The sequence below is a fragment of the Callospermophilus lateralis genome, chromosome 9 (genome assembly GCF_048772815.1).
Source record: "Callospermophilus lateralis isolate mCalLat2 chromosome 9, mCalLat2.hap1, whole genome shotgun sequence".
Taxonomy (NCBI): Eukaryota; Metazoa; Chordata; class Mammalia; order Rodentia; family Sciuridae; genus Callospermophilus; species Callospermophilus lateralis.
Genome location: NC_135313.1, coordinates 53,492,714 through 53,513,303, shown reverse-complemented (window position 1 = coordinate 53,513,303; position 20,590 = coordinate 53,492,714). Strand labels below are relative to the sequence as shown.

General features: G+C 37.7%; 1 protein-coding gene across 9 annotated transcripts in view; it reads left to right on the top strand.

Moving 5' to 3' along the window:
- The first annotated feature begins 451 nt into the window (after positions 1–451).
- The window catches only part of Osbpl6 (oxysterol binding protein like 6), a 187,688-nt gene continuing 167,549 nt past the window's right edge, over positions 452–20,590 (top strand). For all 9 annotated transcript variants that reach the window (XM_076866735.2, XM_076866732.2, XM_076866731.2 and 6 more), the window contains exon 1: positions 452–623. The gene's annotated coding sequence lies outside the window, so the exon portion shown is untranslated. The remainder of the gene's footprint in view (positions 624–20,590) is intronic.

Below are 20,590 nucleotides of genomic sequence, written 5' to 3'. Positions count from 1 at the left end.
GGGGAGGCCGCCAAGCAGCTGCTCCCTTCTGAATTTGCTCTCCCACGGAGCTCGTGGTGGCTGGGCTCCAAGGCCTGAGCGCTGGAGTCATTCGAGGCCATTTGTTTCAGGCTCCGTCAGCCCACCTCCACGGCCGGGTTAGGGTGTCCAATGGTGGGTGATCTCCAGACCCCAGGGCTTCCAACGGCGGCCAGGCCCGGGGTGAGCCCAGGCGTCGGACCTCGAGCAAACCGAACGCAGTGCGCCCGGCTTCACGGAGGCGCAGGGAGGGGCGCTCAGCGGGCGGGTGCGCAGCGGGAGCGCCCGCCCGCCGCCAGTGGCTCCACTCCACTCCGGCCGGCTAGCTGGAGCCAGGGGCGGGGAGCCCGGAGCGCCGCCCCGCCAGCGCGCCCCGCCCGTGGGAGAGGAGGGGCTGCGGCGCGCCGGACCACTGGAGGCGCAGCACCGCCGCCGCCACCGCTGCCGGTGCTGGGGACCGCGGCCCCGCGCACAGGCGGCGCCCGTGCCTCTGCTCCTCCGCCAGCTCGCGCGCCTGCTGTTTGCCGGGGCCGTCTCTCGTCTCCCGTCTCCTGCCTCCCGCGGTGATCGCCGCAGCATCCGCCGCACTGCTGCCTGCCCCCCAGGTAGGTGTCCTAGCTGTAGAGGGGATGCTTGGGGCGGACACCACAGTGCCCGCAACGCGGCCCGGGGCATTGTGCGCGTCCGGCGGGCCGAGGACCCCAAGAGACGCACGGGTGATCAGACGTAGCTTTGGGCCCCTAAAGCATCGCGGACTCCTGGAGGCTCCCCATCGAGATTGCTTGGGTGACCTGGAACTGGGGGTGGTAGTGTCAGTCATTAGCGCGGCAAGGGTGGGAGGGGGCGTCTGTGTCACGGTGCCGACTCGCCGCCCTCCCTCCCCTGGTTGCCGGGGGAATTCCGGCCGGCTGGCACTCGCGCCCGCATTCCCCCGCGCAACCCAGCGCCCCAGTCCCCCCACCCCCAGGTTGGCCGGGGATTGAAGCTGAAGCCGGGAGAAGGACTGATGTAATTGTCAGCGGAGAACCGAACCCGCGCGGGTGAGAGCGTCCGCGTCCGCGCGAGCTAACGCCTACGCCGCACCTTTCAGGGAATCCGGGGAGCCAAGAGGAGCTGCTGGGGAAGTTGTGCATTGGGTTTTGTTGTGCGCGTGCACTGCGGTCTGCCCTCGCGGGGCACCCCTGCCCACCCCCTGCTGGCGCCCCTGCATCCCTCTCTGCAGCCTTCGTCCACGCTCGTGGCTAGGGACGAATCTGCCTTCCCTGGTTCAGATCGGGACAGGGTTTGCATTGCAGTCAAGACGTGCTTCCCCTGCAACGAGCCGGGAGCTGCCCGATACGAGATCGTGTCGCCGGAGATGCTGGGGGAGGAGGGGATGGGAAACCTGGGGAGGAAGCCGGGAAGAACTAATGACACCAGCAGATTTTTTTTTTTTTTTTTAAGCCTCTACTGTATATAGACACGGCGCAAGCTAGCTTTTAAGCTGTTTTTGAAAAGTTATGACCAGATACTGATTTTGTGGCAATTCTGTAATATCCCCGAAGGGTTGCTTAAACTGGAGAGCTAAAGCTTGGGGAAAGCATTACATAATGGATGTGAAGCAAACGACACAAAACTAAGTGAACCTACTGGGTTACCGGATTATTTCTCTCTTCCGGACAAAAACTCCTACATGGCCTTTCCTAAGAATTTTCATTTTAAAATCTCTGGGCTAGATTTATAAAATTGTATATTATAGTCAATGGTGATATTTTCCCAAAGTAGCAAAATAATCTTTCTTAAACATTTTTTCTTAAATTAGAAAATTGCATGTTAATGAAGTTATGTATCACAGAGCTGATTAATGAATGTAGTTTTCAAAGGAAAAATAAGAAATTTCCCATCTTACACTATAATTAAACTTTGTTTTCCTTTTGTTAGTTTTTGTTTTTATTTTGTCCTTCTTCCACATCCCCTCACTTTACTTTTTTGGAAGCATTTCTACAGTTTTGGGTACTGCAACTTCACAACGTTGATATTCCTCTCTAATGTTACAGCATTGCAGATACAAAGACTAATAATAAGTGAAAGGGAAGACCTCGCAGTAACTCTGGGAGTGAGCAGGGTTCCCAAGGTCGAAGGGAAGCTGCAGTGTAACTCAGCTATAATCACCTAGGAGAATATGCACAACCCTCATTGGGTTGTAAAAAAAGGTCTTGATTGGTGGAATGTCATTCCTATTATACTTTACAGCTAGACTTAATGTATTTTCCCTAAATATTTTTTCCTCAGAATAAATACAAAATATTTTGAAATTTTAAATCCTGGCTTTTAGGAAGCCTTAAAAAAAAAAAAAAAATCCCGGTTTGCTTGTACTTTCAGTTGTGATGTTGATAATATAATTACACATTCAGTAGATGGGTTATTACCTTTGGGGATAACTTGGTTTGATGTGATAAGGATTTCTCCTATGTCTCGTGGCTCTAGTATGATGTAGTTTTGTAGGACTTTGCAGGATCATGTAATATATGTTTTCTTATCCTTAGGTTGATTTACCCTTACGTTAACTTTACTCCAACAAGAAGGATAAAGTCCTTCTAAGAAGAAATGTTTGTGGTTGGAGGTTTGTAGTAGTACTGCAGATAGAGAATTAAGTAAAATTGTAAGAGGGCAAAAGTTTCATGTGACAACTAATAGCTAGTAGATTAAGAAGAAGATTTAAATTTTATTAAAATGTCTTGGTTAGCTACCGTTCAATGATCATTCAGTGGATAATTAGTTATTGAGTATCCACTGTGTTCAAGAGACTGGTCTAGGCACTGTGGGAGACACAAGTAAGAATAAAGGGATGTCTTTGCACTCAAGCGTTTATAGTCTGGTTGAAAAGATAATAAATTCTCAAAAGAGGGATTTTTTTTTTTCCTGCAAGGGCTAAGTAATAATTTTCATTTTAAAAACCTCTGTAAAGGGTTTTATACTATCCATTCATTCATCACTGTATCACGAAGATTCATTCATTCATGCTGTATGTTCATTGACTTTTCATTGTCCTACAACATTCCATTACGTGTCCTGCAGCACAGTGTTTTTCTATTCTCCTACCAGTGGCTATTCATTTGTTTGTTTTTCATTTTTTATAAAGCACAGTGTTGCTCTGATCATTCATGTTTCCTGGGGCATATGTGTGACATTTATCTTAGGTAAAAATAGGAATAGAATTGTTGGTTTGTATAGTTGCATTAATATTCAGCTTATTAGGTATTGTCAAATTATGTTCCAGAATAGTTGTACTAATTTATTACAAGTGAAGGAAAAAAAAACTAATAAACAAATACAAACAGCTGTTTATACATGTATATGTTGAAACACACAGTCTTTTTTTTGTTGTTGTTAAAGCAAGAGATTGATGAACATAAAACTTAGGATGGCAGCTGTCTTTTGTTAGAGATAACACAGGGGAGAACACATAGATGGATGTAAGTTATTGGTAATGATTTAGTACTTGGGTTTGGTCAAAAGTTCATAGGTGATTGTTACATTTAAAAAAGAAAAAGAGGATTATGCATGGATCAGTAATGATGATTTTAAAGTTTTAAGAAAAAAAGAAAATAAGCACTACAGTTTTGTCACAAGACAATAGGCTTCTGTAGCAGAAGACCCACAAGATGTCAGCTGAAAGATGAGGAAGCTGTCCCTGTTTAAATACATGCCAAGAGGAGGATGAGTAGGAAGTGGCCATGCCAAGAAGGGGAAGTTTTTCTTAAACTGAGGAAATGATATGAGCAGAAGTGGAGGAAGCCATGAGAAATTTTCCAACAGTGAACCACTCTGTGGTACTTATAAAATAAGTCTAGGGGGCTGAAAGATGAAGGATGGTGATAGGGGCAGTCAAGGAAGGACCCCTCCTCAGCGCTGCAGATAGGAATAAATGTTCTTGAGTTTGGAGAAAAAGAAAAGGAAGAATGGATTCAAAAACACAGGGGGAAGAATTCTAGTCTTATGATACTAGGTAAAAAGACAAGAAAAGAGGGCTGGGGTTGTAACTTGGTGGTACAGTGCTTGCCTAGCATGTTTGAGGCACTGGGTTTGATCCACAGCGCTGTATAAAAATAAATACATAAAATAAAGGTATTGTGTCCATCTATGACTAAAAATATTTTTTAAAAGAAGAGGAAGGAGTTAAAAATGTTTGAATGTAGTGGTATTGGCCAAATTACATTGGTATATTTGTGTGCATGTACAAACATGTAACAACAATCCCATCATTATTTACAACTATAATGCACCAATAAAAAATATGGAAAGAAAAAAAAATGAAATAGGGAAGCTGCAGTGGAGTTTTAACTATGGTTAAGATACAACAAGTATGGAATTAATAGATAAGCAAGCTCTCACTGGAACACACGGACTTGGTGTTCTGGTGAGCGGTTAGGACTCTCACATCAGAGAATATGACCCTCTGCTGATGTATGAGTGTGTGGAGCAGTCTGAGAGGTAAGATGATATAAAATCCTTTTGTGCTATTATTTACTGACATAAATGAGGTAATTAATATCTTGGTTAAGGCACGAAGATGTCTCAGCATTGACAGCGAGGCGTGGAGTTCAGGAGTTGAGTGCTGAGATCAAGTCAGAATAATTGAATCAAGTTGGTTACCTGTGGTGTGAGATTTTGGGGGCAGGAACCTCTGATCCTTAGTTTCTGCATATCTAAAATGAAGATAGTAGGTAGCCACCTGACATGGGCACAGGTAGCAGGATGAAGGAGGGACTAGAACCCTTAGGGGTGATGTTTGCTTTCCTACTGTTGCCGATCACATGTTGCAAGATAACAGCACATGCATTTATATTCTCTCACATACACCCCCTTGAAAAAGACCTTTAAATTCTGTTTATTATAATAAAGAGTTGCTTATGCTTTCCTGTAAGGATAAGGATAAAGGCTCCCCCTCCCGCCTTAGGGTATTCTGGAATAATATAAAATGTCATTTTGACTGAATATTATTTCAGGTAGTTAATTATTTCATAAATATTGTGATAGGTTTTCAGCATTTTCTTATAGTCTAAAATTCTTTCTGATTTTGCTTATGTTTCTTGACATCTTTTCATGATCTCTAACTCTATTTTCTTTACTGATTTTGCATCAACTGTTATAATAATTGATGACTATCATTGTCTCCAACAAAATCCATAGCCTTTTCCCAGCATAGTAATTTGGAAAACATCTTGCCAGTAGTCCCACTCAACAGAGGTTAAATGGAAATGTGGCTGCATCTGTGATTTAAAAAAAAAAAAAAAGAATTTTGATCTCTTAGGAATGATGATCTCTTAAGGGGAAAAAAATGTGTCATTTACCATTAAGTCAGAAGTTATCAAAATCCCTAAGAGCAAAATTATTGATAGCTTCTGTTTTGGGGAGCTGATATCCACATCCCTCCCTAAGGTACTATTCCTTACATTCCCAAAATGGCTATGTTTAATGAGTTGAAATTCAGAATGGACTTAATAGCTTTGGTTAAAACAATGAAATAAGTTAATTTTAGGAATAACTAAATTTAGGGATAGCATGAAGTATATCCCAGTTACTGAACTTGGTTGTCTGCCATTCTGGCATGGTTCTGACTTTTCATGAACTTGGAGGCATTTTTTTTTCTATTTTTTTTTTCAATTACTGAACCCAGGCTGATCACTTTCAGAGAGGTAACTAAGGTCTGTTGGTGTCAAAATGACATGGGCGCATCTAGTGCCTGTCTTATTCATCCAGCCAGTGTTTGTTGAGCATCAGGTGTGTGCCGGACACTGTATTAATTGCTGATCACAAACACATCTGCTCTGGAGCATCCAGCTGAAACAGGATCCACCCAAACCAGTCATTATTGAATATGTAGCCATGTATGTGGGGTGGCTCTGAGTGGGGTTTTGGAAGTATCTGTTATTTTCTTTTGTTTCCTAAACTTTATCTAAATTTATGTTTAGACCTTCTTGAGTTTTGAATGCTGTAGGAAAAAAGTCAGCCCTTGCAAAGAATAGTTACTTTAAATGTAATTCTAGTTTATTGTTTTTTCTTAAAGCAGAGAAGGCTTTAAGCTTTTGGTAAGCCCTCTTGTCATAAAGGCATTTATATATTATCCAAGAGTAACCAGACAAAGGTTAGGGAAGGGACAATTGGATGGGCTAATTCAGAGTTGTTAGGAATGGAATAGGATTTAATGTTAAATTGATTTTTAAAGGAAAAAGTAGAAAATGGAGATAATTATTAAAAGACCCAACTTAGGTACTATTAAGGAATTGAATATTTTGAGCCATGATAGTCTCAAGATGAAGTTAAGTTCTTGTCGGGTTAGATTAGCTGTCTATTGTGAGTTTGTGTTCATTACCTTTGTGTATGAGTGTAGTCATGGTATTAAAATTACTTATAAATGTTAAAAATCTGTAAATTATAAGGGTTATGTTAAGGAGGCAGTGAATTATAGGGAGTAGAAAATTCCAGTGATTTCTTCTGACAATGGTTTGGTCCATTACTTGAAAGTAAAAACTACACTGTATGAAGAAAATCCCATTTCACAGGGCCAGTGTCTCAGAAAAATCTATAGGAAGCTGACCAAAGGCAGAGCTAGGAGAGGAGCCAAACACAAGTAGCTTAATATCCAGTACTATTTAAGGGATGAATGGGCTAGAGAAAACATTAAGTATGAAATTTAACTATTAAAGTAAGTATAAATAAGTAAATTTAAATAAGCCAAAATAAGTTTAAATAAATAATATTTAAATAAAATACTGGAAGACTGTCATTTGAATAAATTTCACCAGTATATGATACTGAGTGCAAAAAATTCATAATTAATATAAAAATTATCTTCTCCTTTAGAAATGATGGATTATCTCTGTTCAAGCAAAACTGCATGTCATTTTATAAAATATATGAAGAGGCTGGGCATAGAGGTGCACTCCTGTAATCCCATTGACTCAAGAGGCTGAGGCAGAAGGATTCCAAGTTCTAAGGCAGTCTGAGCAACCTGTCTTAAAATAAATATTATAAAGCACTGGGAATGTAGCTCAGTGGTAGAGTTCTGTGGGTTCAGTCCACAGTATGATTGATACACACACACACACACACACACACACACACACACACAGAGAGAGAGAGAGAGAGAGAGAGAGAGAGAGAGAGAGAGAAAATAACCAGACACTAGAAATACTCTTATTTGCTAACTGGCCTGATGCTTGAATAACCTTTATATTTGACTCACAAGATGTTAAGGCTAAAAACAGTTTTAAAAATCCTCTATTCCAACATCTCCCATTTTTACAAGTGAGAAAACAGAAGCCCAGAGACTTGTCCAGTGAAACCTAGCCCTTTGTGTAGATCTGGTTTGAAAAGAGTGTGTCAAATAGTTTAGTTCTTTCATAGGTCACAGAAAATAAAGCTCTTCCCTAAATTAAAGAACTAAGAGTAAATGAATTAGAAGTGAGCCAAAGCAACAATAAAATTTTAATACTTGCTGTTTTGTCATTTAACAGGAAAGAATAGAGAAAAATGACCTTGTGCTAGATGCTTTCTCTATCTCTTTTCCATATGCTAATAAAAGAAAAAAAATAAAAGTGTAGGGGGAATTGGGTCAGGAATAGAACATTAACTTTTTGTTTTTTAATCTTGAATCTTACTGAGGCAATTTTCAGTATAGCACTTGAGACAGACCTATCTACCTTTTTGAAAAGAGTATAGAAATAGATGGGAGAACAACAGTAGTCTATTTTTAGAATCTTTTTTTAAAAAGTCAAACCTAAAATAAACCTGGCCTCAATTTCAAGCTGTAGTTTTCTTTCTCATGTTCTAAACTAGAGCCTAAGTTTTATTTACTTATTTATTTTTGTTGTGCTGGGGATTGAACTCAGGGCTTGTCACATTCTAGGTAAGCATTCCTTTACTAAGCTACATATCCTCAGGATCCTTATTACAAATATGAGGAGGTTTCCTTGATTTTTCTTATACATAATACAATGTTACCACATGTAACAAATTTATCAGCTACTAAAGTTTGCCAAATGAAGTATCTAAAAGAGCATATTAAAATAAATAAATTTTGTTACATGCCATTTCTGGAGCTGAAGTTGAAAGTCTGATTTTATTTTAAAATTATGATATTTTTGCTTTTTGTTTATCTCTAGCAGCTAGACAAGCTTTTGCATATTCTCACTCCATCAGGCAACACATCTGAACAGTTTTTTTTGCCATATAATTTCCCTAGAATAGAAAAAGTAGCACAAAGTAGCACAGTTTGAATGGCATGTTGATTATGAAAAGACATTAATGAAATTCTTTTCGATCCTAATAAACTTCAAATTGAAACCAGAACTATAAAGGGAGTATGAATTCTAACATAGGCAAAGCAAATAGAGGGTTCACATGTAACTCTCAGAATCCAGGGAGAACAGAGAAAATCCATGTGAACTAGTAAGGAAGCAGGAAGGTCAGCAGAGAAGGGGTGGATACTATATCCCTGTCTGTCTTCTAGTCTCATTTCAAGAAGTGCCAACAGAGGAAATAACAGGGTGAGTCTGAGGTCTTGAGGAGATTAGATGTTAGGGAAGGTATCTGTCTCTACCATTATATAAAAAAAGTCTTTAAACATCAAAACATCTAGAAGAATACAAAAGTTGCAAGATAAGAGATTGATTAGTTAAACTCCATTTGAGAAAAACTTACATGTATAACAAGCAGAAGATAAACTTTAGTATACTAGAAAGATACTACTTACAATATTCTTAATATCCAAAGACCTCCTATGTATCAAGAAGAAAAAAAAATGACCGATTAGTACAGGGACAAACGACATGCAGAAACAGTTCACAGTAAAGGAATTACAAATAAGTGATGTTGGGAGAAATGCCATTTTACACTATTTAGCCTATTGGTTTGGCAAAAGTCATGACATTTGCTAATATCTTATGGTGGCAAGGCTTTGGGGAAACCAGTGGGCTCATACATGGTTGGTAGATGAACAAAATGGTAAAGTATGTATGGATAGCAATTTCGCAAATCTACCAAAATTAAAAATTTACCTACCTTCTCACTCCAGAAACTCTAAAAAATTTGTCTACAGGTGTATTTATACTTTGTAGACTGAGTTTGACAAAGACACTTATTATAGAATTGTCCAATAGCAAAAAACTTAAAAGAACAATTGGCCAAATTAATTAGGAACAGAAACAAAACTAGATTGCTGTTAAAAAGAATGAGACCACTCTATATTTGCTGATATGGAAAGATTTGTAAGGTAATAAATCAAGGTACAGAGTAGTAGATGGCCATTTGTGTTAAATATGAATATGTGATGTGTTTATGCATGTAACTGTGAACACTGTCTCTAGAAGATTACCCAAGAAACTGGTAACAGTGGTTGACTCTAGAAGGGTGGGGTGGGAATGGGAGGGACACTTTTTTTCTTTTTAACTGACCATCCTTCACTCCCCTTTGCATTTTAAAACACATAAACAAATTATCTGTTCAAACCAAGATAGGTTTTTTTTTTTTTTTTTTGGTTTCTTGAGGATCATTTGTGCTGATCAAATATGTTGAGTACTTGTAACCAATAGAATTTCTCTGCAACTTTAAGACTCACTCTGTGTTAATAGAAGAATGTGGTATTGCCATAAATAATCCTCAACAGGCAAAAATTCAAAGAGAAAGGATACTGGAAGTATTCGCCCTTTGGAACACAGTTGGTGCATTTTTTAAAAAATTTTTATTGTTGGTTTTTCAAAACATTACATAGTTCTTGATATATCATATTTCACACTTTGATTCAAGTGGGTTATGAACTCCCATTTTTACCCCGTATACAGATTGCAGAATCACATCGGTTACACATCCATTGATTTACCTATTGCCATACTAGTGTCTGTTGTATTCTGCTGCCTTTCCTATCCTCTACTATCCCCCTTCCTCTCCCCTCCCCTCCCCTCTTCTCTCTCTACCCCATCTACTGTAATTCATTTCTCCCCCTTGTTTTTTTTTCCCCTTTCCCCTCACTTCCTCTTGTATGTAATTTTGTAAAACCCTGAGGGTCTCCTTCCCTTTCCATGCAATTTCCCTTCTCTCTCCCTTTCCCTCCCACCTCTCATCCCTGTTTAATGTTAATCTTCTTCTTCTCATGCTCTTCGTCCCTACTCTGTTCTTAGTTACTCTCCTTATATCAAAGAAGACATTTGGCATTTGTTTTTTAGGAATTGGCTAGCTTCACTTAGCATAATCTGCTCTAATGCCATCCATTTCCCTGCAAATTCTATGATTTTGTCATTTTTTAATGCAGAATAATACTCCATTGTGTATAAATGCCACATTTTTTAATCCATTCATCTATTGAAGGGCATCTAAGTTGGTTCCACAGTCTTGCTATTGTGAATTGTGCTGCTATGAACATCGATGTAGCAGTGTCCCTGTAGTGTGCTCTTTTTAGGTCTTTAGGGAATAGACTGAGAAGGGGAATAGCTGGGTCAAATGGTGGTTCCATTCCCAGCTTTCCAAGAAATCTCCATACTGCTTTCCAAATTGGCCTCACCAATTTGCAGTCCCACCAGCAATGTACAAGTGTACCCTTTTCCCCACATCCTCGCCAGCACTTGATGTTTGACTTCCTAATGGCTGCCAATCTTACTGGAGAGAGATGGTATCTTAGGGTGGTTTTGATTTGCATTTCTCTGACTGCTAGAGATGGTGAGCATTTTTTCATGTACTTGTTGATTGATTTCTTCATCACTGTACATAGGTTTATTAACCTAAAAGCCTTAATTCTAACAACATCTGAGAAGTAAGCTGACCTTGTAATAGTTGTGATTATTTTCTAGTGGTAAGAAATTAAGGATAACTATAGTCTTGAAAAGCCTAAGATGTTAAAAATAGCGATTTTTCAACAAGATTACGATGTTGTTGTGGTTGTGCTCTGTAAGTAGCACTAATTTGATTTAGGTTCCATGTTTATGAAAATTCTTTGATTTAAAAAGTATTTAAAAATCTATGTGGAAATTTACATTTCTCAGGATTGTTAGGAAGATTTTATATTAAGCTGTTAACACCTTTTAGTATTTATAGGTAGACAGGGTAATTTAAAATATTATAATATTTAATGTAATATAGACATTATGAAATATGTATTAGCACATTGTGTATGTATGCTGTAAACAGAATGCTGATGTAAATACAGATATGTTTTCTCTAATGCAGAAAAACCATTACTTGGAGATAACAGGCCTCCATAAAAAGCTCTAAATGTGAGTTCAAAATGTTCATGCAAAATTAGATTTTTATAATAATGGCTACTTAGGTAAGGCTGTGGGTTTCAAGCATAGACTGGGACCAATCCTACATGATTCAAATCCTGGCTTTGTCTAGCTACATGACCTTGAATAAATTTTTTGACCCTTCTCTGCCTTAGTTACCTCATTTGTCAAATAGGAAATATAAAAATTAGTACATATCATGTAGGGTTGTTAGGAGGATACAGTGAGTTAATTCACGTGTGTTTCTTAGAACAGGGCTAGTAGAAAGTGCTATATAAGTGCTAACTATTTTTTTTACATGCTAATTAAAAATTAGATACATTCATTAATTTGGAAGACTTATGTAAAATGGAAATATTGCCATAGTGCCTCTTATACTTTATTATAAATCAGACCTAATTTGACAGTGAAAGGAAATTGTCAAGACTCTGTCTTAATATTAACAGCCTGCTAAAAGTATTTTAAATGCTTACCTGCTCAGTACTTATAGCGGTGACTGTGTTCAAAAGATTGTTAGATCTTGAGGGAGAAAGATGATTAAGTTTTTGATCCTGTTGTCAATAACCAGCCCATCCTACAGGAAGGGAAAGACATAATTTTGTATAATATGGTGTGTAGTAAAGTAAAAGTGTGATTTAATGCTGTGAGGACCCCTGGAGGCTGGGAAGCATGCAGGGAGATGTTGTATCTTAGAGGACCAGGGATGGAAATTTAGGAACTGATGACATTTTGGAGAAACGGGAAGAATAAGAGGAGAAATCTGAGGGAGAAAAAGAATAGTCAGATTAACTGGTGAAAGACTGAGAATCATGTCCCAGTCAAGAAAGGGAAGAATTCCTAGGAAAAGAAATGGACGTTCACAAATATTTCAGAAGTATCAAGGGGGGTGAGGATTAAGAAAGATTGGAAAGCACTTCCTCTGCAAACTCTAGGCGGGCAGTGAGATTTAGTTGGGGAAAATGATGGTTAATTTGGGGTGTCAGTGTAACTGGATTAAAGAATACCTAAAAACCTTGGTGCATTGCTTGGGGGTGTGTCTCCGAGGGTGTTTCCAGAGGAATCAGCATGTGACTGGCACCATCCAATCAAGTACAGGTCAGAGGAAACAAAAACTGAGGAAGGGTGCACATGTCTATCTTCTCCCAACTGAGATACAAAATTCCTCTCCTATCCTTGGCTCTCTGGTCTTTGTACTCCAGGTCTTAAACCAGCAGCTCTTGGATTCAGGCCTTCAGCCTAAGACTGAGAATTATATCACTGTATTCCCTGGGTCTGAGGCCTTAATTCTTAGTCTGAACCACACTATAAGTATCCCTGGATCTATGGCTTGCAGATGATCTGTTTTGGGACTTCTCAGCCTCCCTGATCACATGAGCTAATTGTCCTAAGTCCTCGCTCATATATTCATGTAGATACCTATTGGTTTTGTGCCTCTGGAGATCCCTGATAATACAGGGACTCATTGGCTTTTGTTAACAAGATAAATATGTAGTGGAATTTCTTTAAGTCAGGTGGTTACAATTTGCTGTACCTATATGATTCATATACAGTAGTGTACCATATAATGATTATTTTGTCAGTGACAGACTGCATGCATGACAGCATGCATGACATGCATGACCAGAAGACTATAATGGAGTCAAGAAAGTCCTATCACCTAGCAACATTTAAGCCTTTTAATGTTGTAGCAGTATGTGTGCCACCGCCCCTGGCTTTGACATTTTCAGTGTCTATTTTCTGCTGAGTTTTCAGGACATGGCACATGATGGGTATTCAATAAATATCTGGAGAATGAATGAATGAGTTGGGTTTAAGTAATTGGTGAGATCTTTTCAGTTTGTGGAGATGTTAGAACATCATTTCATTGCCAGTCATTGCTTTCTTCATGTTTAGCTTATATTCCTTTTAAAAATAGCTTTGACTTGAAAACTAGGTAATATTTTAACAGAAAGTCCTAAAACCGTCTCTTGATCTTTAAATAACTTTCCTCCCCTTTCATGGTGCTGGGGATTAGACCCAGTATTGTGTGCTGGCTAAGCATGTGCTGTACCAAGGAGCTGTATCCCCAACCTCCTGATTTTTAAGGTAACACAAGTTTGTCATAAAAACATTTAGAAACAAAGAAAAACTATTTTTAAACTATAATACTACTTCTGGAAACTAACTCTTAACAGTTGGGTATATCCTTCAATTGCTTACAGATTGCTTTATGTAACTCAGTATTGTCTCATGTTTATTTTTGGTCATGAGTTACTGTCTTAAACATAATTAAAAAAATAAACTGTATGTTTTATAGCAGTTTTAGCTTCACGGGAAAATTGAGCAGAAGTACAGATTCACCATTACCCCCATCCCCCTCATATGGCCTCCACCATCAACCCCCTCCACCTCTGTTAGGATCAGTAAATCCACATGGATACATATTATCACCCAGTGTCTGCGGATTACATTAGAATTAACTCTTGCTATTGTGCACTTTACTGATTTGTACAAATGTATAACAATCTGCACCCACCATTGTGGTATCATGTAGAAGAGTTTCACCACTCTAAAAATCCTCTGTGCTCTTCTGTGCATCCCACCTTCACCCACCCCCTGCCAACCACTGATCTTATTGTGTTGATAGCTAAACTTAATTTTTTAAACAATGCAGAATATGCCATTTTATGAACATGCATATTTTATTTAATTCTAGTTGGACTTTTAGGTGCTTTTTTGGTATTATACATAACTTGATAAGTTACGTGTGTACATAAATTATTTGTGTACAACTTTGATTATTTCCTAGAATTGCTAGATTAAGGGAAGTGAACATTTTAAGGCCTTTATTATGCACCCCCTGACAACATTCAGATATTTTTCTAAATCATATTTTACTCCCTTTAAGAATGTATGAGAGGGCTTAATAAAAATAATTGTCCTGTGAACTATAAAAATGTAGACACAGTAATAATAGTTGATGCATGTACAGTTTATGTATCTGGCACTTTTAAATGCTTTACATTTAATTCTCACAATAATATTATTGGTTAGTATTATTATTAGTTCCATTTTAAAGATGAGAAAAACAAAGCACAAGGTTAAATAAGTTGCCCAAAGTGGTTTCCTCATCTATAATATTGAGACATCTTAGGACTTACCTCTGGAATTTGCATTAAGTAGTCTGGGCTCTCTTGGCCCATGGTAAAATCTCAGCAAATATTTTCAGAAGTATTAGGGAGTCACTGTTCTAGAAGTCAGACTCTCAAAGATACAACTAAAATGACCAAGGAAAATTTAATTTGATCTCAGTTTTTTGGATAATGCATATGAAAATAGAAAAAGTTCTTCAAGTTCAACTTTGTCTGACTCAACAGGCATTTGGTACATTGTTGGTGTCTATCATACCATAATGACAGTGAACTTTTTTTTTTTTTTTTTTACATATTGAGAGGAAACTGGATGCAGCATATGTCCATAGGATGTCTTAGATGCTCAATTCAGGCTTTGCTATGTTCAGTGTATAAATACTATCTGGTAGGTGGCAAAATATGGCCAAAATTAGTAATCCCTTTTGGTGACTAAAAGAAACATTAACATAAAACTCAATCTAAAAAAATCAAACAGGAGCTTCCATGCATCACTATCCAGAGGCAGCATTTTATTTTTTGATTTTACCATTCAAAGTCTACTTTGAATAAATAAAAATTTATCTTCTTTTCGCTTCTCTCTTCTGTTTTTCCCCAAGCTCCAGCCATTACCCTTTCCACATACTTAATATTTCTCTTGATTTTCTCCTGAGGGGATGCTTGGGTATTTACTGCTAAGAATTTTTCTGGGTCTTTTTAGAAGACTTATTTTATTGCCTTGTTTTGTAGCTAAATCCTATGGTTCCCTGGCTCTCTGAGATACCTAGTCTTCAACTTTTTGCTGCCTCTGAGTGACTGCTCAGATGTCATGGGGAGCCTCAGCAGGACTGAAAACCATTAAGAGTTGTTTTTTTTTTTTTTTTTTTTGTACCCATTTGTTAAATCCCCCAAACTAATGCTATTAAGGGGCTTTTCATAGAAACAGAATGCTCTCTGTATTCATCTTTTCAACTCCCCCATCACATTGCCTTGTACATAGTGGCTATTCAATATTGTGTCGTTAAATATGTAATTTTTGTTAATTGACTCATATAAAATGACCCTGTAGTTGTTTGCCATTAGAGAGGCAAATTATAGGTTTGTTTAGTTTGTGTTTACACTTTAGTCTTTGGGAACACTGAAAAAAACCTTGAAGCTTTATCACTTTAAACTTTAATAGAAAACACATATTTGAATAAGGCAATGCTGTACTTCTAGTCTCAAAATGTCCATTATAAGGTAGCTAACTGACAATTATTTATGTTTCTCTATGTAAAAAATATTTTTAAAAATTCTTTGAGAATTGGGCTGGGTAGCTCAGTGGCAGAGTGCTTACCCAGCATGTGTGCGGCACTGGGTTTGATCTTTAGCACCACATATAAACAAACAAAATAAAGGAATGCTCTTCATCTACAACTATAAAAAGATTTTTAAAAAAATTCTTTGAGAATAATGTCTAATGGTTCTTTGTGAGCTGGCCAAATAATGTAAAATGACAAGGTTTAGGAATTACGTTTTTCAAAAGGAGCAATAAAGTTAAGAAAGGTTAAATTACTTTTCTTTAAGTTGGAAAAGTACTGGAGCTTTTTAGTTGCTACTTTTTGTTTAAAGTAAACCATTTGATATGTCTTTGTAAAACAGTGACTTACGAGTTAAATGCAAGCAAGGTTCTGTTTCTTCAGACTTTTATAAAAACTACCCACAAATCCCAATATTATTTCCCCTCTGCTGGGTAAGTATGATGACAGTATTAATAGGACCCTTGTAGTCTCATTTTGAGGTTGGTGGTGGAGTGTTATCCAGAGGTATACTTGGATAATTTTATAGTATTTTCTAGAATTCTTTGAAATTTTGAGTTTATTCAGGAATTCCAGAGAAATATTCTTAAAATTGTATGTCTACAAATTATATTAGTATATTGTTGAATATTTAGATTGAATTCACCTTTCTGATTTGAAGGTAGTTAAGAACCATGGCTAATATTCTGTCTAAAGAAAATAGTGGTGAATGATGTTGGGAATTGGTGGGCAGCAGATTTTTGTAAAATCAGCTCAGCTCCTTCTAGATAATGGTTCTTTTGGCATTACCTGCAGAGTGCTTTATAAGAAGCAGATGACCAAAAGTATTTGTCATCATATTCTCTTAGTACCTCTGTACCTAAGGCTTCACTAGTACATTAGCTTTTCCAACATTACCCAGATCACAGAAGTCATCAGGTCAGCGTTCCTCACTTTGTAGATGAGGACAGTGAGGTTCCAAGAGTTAAGTGAAGTCGCCAAGCCAGTGCTGAACTGTTACTTTTACTGATTATTGATCACATACCCGGCTACCAAGCCTTTCTGACCTGAATGTATAGTACTTATTAGGGTTGATTTGCAAATATATGTACAGATGTAGGAAAAAGTGCTGACAGAGACCAGTGGTACTCTTATTGGTTCTGAAAAGTGTGTCAGGTAATTAGGACTCATGAGTCTTTTTACATTTGCCGGTTACTAAAATTGTAGAGCTTTTTCAAATGTAATGTCAGTTTTAAAATTGAGCCACATAGTAGATACATATAGATTCTTTTGGGAGTGGCAGAACCCAGGTAGAATTTGGGTTGTAGATATTAGTCACCTGTTCTAGTGTGTCAATACAGTGAATGCTTATAGGATTGGAACCTTATTCATTACTCTTCTTCTGAACACTGGTTGTATGTTTAAAATTACTTATGTAATAAATACCACATTATACTGCCACCATATTTGTTTGAGCAGTCAGTTATCTTTTAAACAGAAAAGATAAGATAAATTAAAACAAATTAAACGTCTTATTTATTTGCCCATGTATTTACCATTTATTGTATCCCTTCATTCCTTTTTATAGATTCACATTTCCATCCAAAATCATTTTTTTCTGCTTAAAGGACTTCCTTTAACATTTCTTGATCTGATGGTGATGAGTTCTTACAGCTTACAGCTTTTGTATGTCTGAAGATGTCCTTTTTATTTAATCTTTTGATTTTGAAAGATATATTCATTGGTTATAAAATTCTGGGTAACATTTTAGGATTTTAAAGGTATTACTTCCTGGTTGCTTTGCTTCCAATGAGAAATCTGTTTTTTTATCCTTATCTTTGTACATATTAAGTCTCTTTTCTCCGGCTGCTTTAAGATTTTCTTCTTTATCATTAATGTTGAACAATTTGATTATGATGATGTGCTTTGATGTGGCTTTCTTTTCTTTTCTTTTCTTTCTTTCTTTCTTTCTTTCTTTCTTTCTTTCTTTCTTTCTTTCTTTCTTTCTTTCTTCTTCCTTTCTTCCTTTCTTTTTTTCTTTTTGGTATGTGTGTGGTGCTGGAGATAAGCCCAGGACCACATTCATGCTAAGGAAGCTCTCTACCACTGACTTATATCTCCAGCCTTGAGGTGGTTTTATGTCTTCTGTGCCATTGGGGTTTATTAAGCTTCTTGGATCTGTGAGTTTTGATTTCCAGAGTTAGAACTTTTTCTGCCACTATTTCTTTTTTAATTTTTCTTTTTATTTGTTCCTTTTAGTTATACATGACAGTAGAGTCTACTTTTACATATTTATAAAAAATGGAGTATATGTTATTATTTTTAGGATCCCAGACTTATGGAGGTACATGATGTTGAGATTCAGTATAGTATATTCATGGAGGTACATAGGAAAGTTAAGTCAGATTCATTCCACAGTCTTTCCTATACCCATTTGCCTCCTTTCCCTTCATTCCCCATTATTTAATTCACTGAACTTCCACTCCCTCCTCATGCCTTGTGTGTTAGCATCCACATATCAGAAAGAACATTCAACCTTTGTTCTTTTTTGGGGGGTGGTGGTGATTAGCTTATTTCACTTACCATGATAGTCTCCAGATCCATCAATTTGCTGGCAAATGTCATAAAGTAATTCTTCTTTATGGCTGAATAATATTCCATTGTGTATGTAAACCACATTTTCTTCTTCCAATTATCTGTTGAGGGGTACCTATGTTGGTTCCATAGTTTAGCTATTGTGAATTGAGCTGCTATAAACATTGATGTGGCTCCTTCAGTGTAGTATGTTTTTTGCTGATTTTAACTCCTTTGGATATATAACAAGGAGTGGTATAACTGGGTCAAGTGGTGGTTTCATTCCTAGTTTTCTACCTTATCTTTGCCCTTCTCTGCTTGGAGCAGTAAGGAGGGTGTGGGGATATATTCACCTTTTTCAAGGCTGTTTGAAATTGTCTCAAGGCTCACTGATGCTGTTTGTTTTTCAAAATTCTCTTTTCTTTCTGTGTCATTTTGGGTAGTTTCTACCTCTGTGTCTTCATGTTTAGTAATCTTTTCTTGGGCAATATCTAAAAAATTAATTCCATCCAAGGTTAAACTTTTTATCTAAGACCTTGTAGTTTTCATCTCTAGAAGTGGAACTCTAGAAGTTTTAAAAAAATATCTTCTGTGTTTCTACTTAACAAAACATAAAGAATAAAATTAAAACTGGTTTAATATCCTTATTTGCCAATTCTAATATCTGTGTCAGTTCTGTTTTGGGATCCCCTTGTTATGAGTCATATAATTCTGCTTCTTAGTGTGTCTGCTAATTCTTGATTGGATGCTAAATACTGTAAGATTTATGTTGTTGGGTGCTGAGCGTTTTTTGAATTCTTATAAATATTCTTGAGCTTTTTATTGTGGATACATTTATTTTACTTGGGAGTAATTTGATTCTTTTAAGTCTCACTTTGAGATTTGTTAGGTAGGTCCCAACAATGTTTAATTTAGAATTGTTTCCCATAACTGGGAGAGACCTTTCTATGCACTCTCCTCAGTACCTCTTAAATCATGAGGTCTTGGCAGGTAGAACAGACTGTTCTTGATTCTGTGAGTACTGTCATTGTGCTATAATCTCTAATCCTTTCTGGTGGTTCTTTCTTCAGCTTCTTTAGTTTACTCATACCCACGAGGACTCCACAGAATTTTTAAAAAACATTCTGGAAATTTCTCTTTGACGCTCTCTTCCTTCTTTCAAACTGCAGCTGCCTTGGTTTTTCCCAGACTCTCAGTTCAGCAGCTCAGCTGGTCTCTGCCTGGGTTCTTCCTCCCTGTGCCTTGCCTGGTAAGCTGGAACAGTCCTAGGACTCACCTCCCTCCTTTCCCATTTCTCAGGCATCATCGTCTTCTGTTGGTTGGTATTATTTTGAACTGGTTTTTGGTATGATCTGTTTTTAGTTGTCTCAGGAAGATAAATCCAGCCCTTGTTACTTCCTTGACTAGAGGCAGAAGTCCCCAGAGAGGTTGTTGAGAGTGAGGAGGCAGGCAGGGAGCAGAATGGAGGCCTCTAGCCAGGGTGGTGAAAGTTAGCAAGGCCAGTGTGGTGCATGGGCAAGGTGTCTCACTGTTGAAAGCCTGGCTGGGTGGAAGGTGTCCCCAGCCGTGTTCAGATGTCACTGTTGGGTGGAGAGCTAGTTGTATCTGCAGCGGCTTAAGAGAATCAAAGGAGTTATAATTACCCCTATGTGATGGCACTGAAAGCTGATATGGGATAAAGAAGTGCTAGGATTTTGTCTGATTTTTTAAAGGAAGTCTTGGATATCTAATAATAGTTCCAGATAGAGTGTACATCCAAGAAAGGTAGAACAACAAAGCTTCAACAAAGAAAATAAGCTAAGATTTCCTACAAAGGATGTGTAGAATGCTCATCATAAAGGAAAAAAAAGACAAATTGGACATATTTAAAATTATTCCCATTAAAAACATTGTGCAGAGGGAAAAAAGCAGATGATAACTCTAGTACATGTATCCAAATCACTAGGTCAGTGACTTGACAAATGAAAAGTTACATATAGTCACTTATTGAAATGCTAATTCATTAACAAACATGATGAATTTGTATATTTTCAGAATTGTTTGTCTAATCCTCTTAAGGGCATTATACCACTAAGAAGCACAGCTAACGGTTTGATCAGTTTAATTAAAACTATCATTTGTCACACTTTAGAAGCATTTGGCTTCTGGCTATGGAAGTATCAAAGACTGGGCAAGGAAGTATTATTCTGCCATTTTTTTAATACATATTTTTTTTGAGTTGTTGATAGATCTTTATTTATTTATTTTATTTATTTATATATGGTATTGAGAATCGAACCCATAAAATCAAACCCAGTGCCTTATTCATGCCAGGTAAGTGTGCTACCACTGAGCCAAAGCCCCAGCCCCTCTGCCA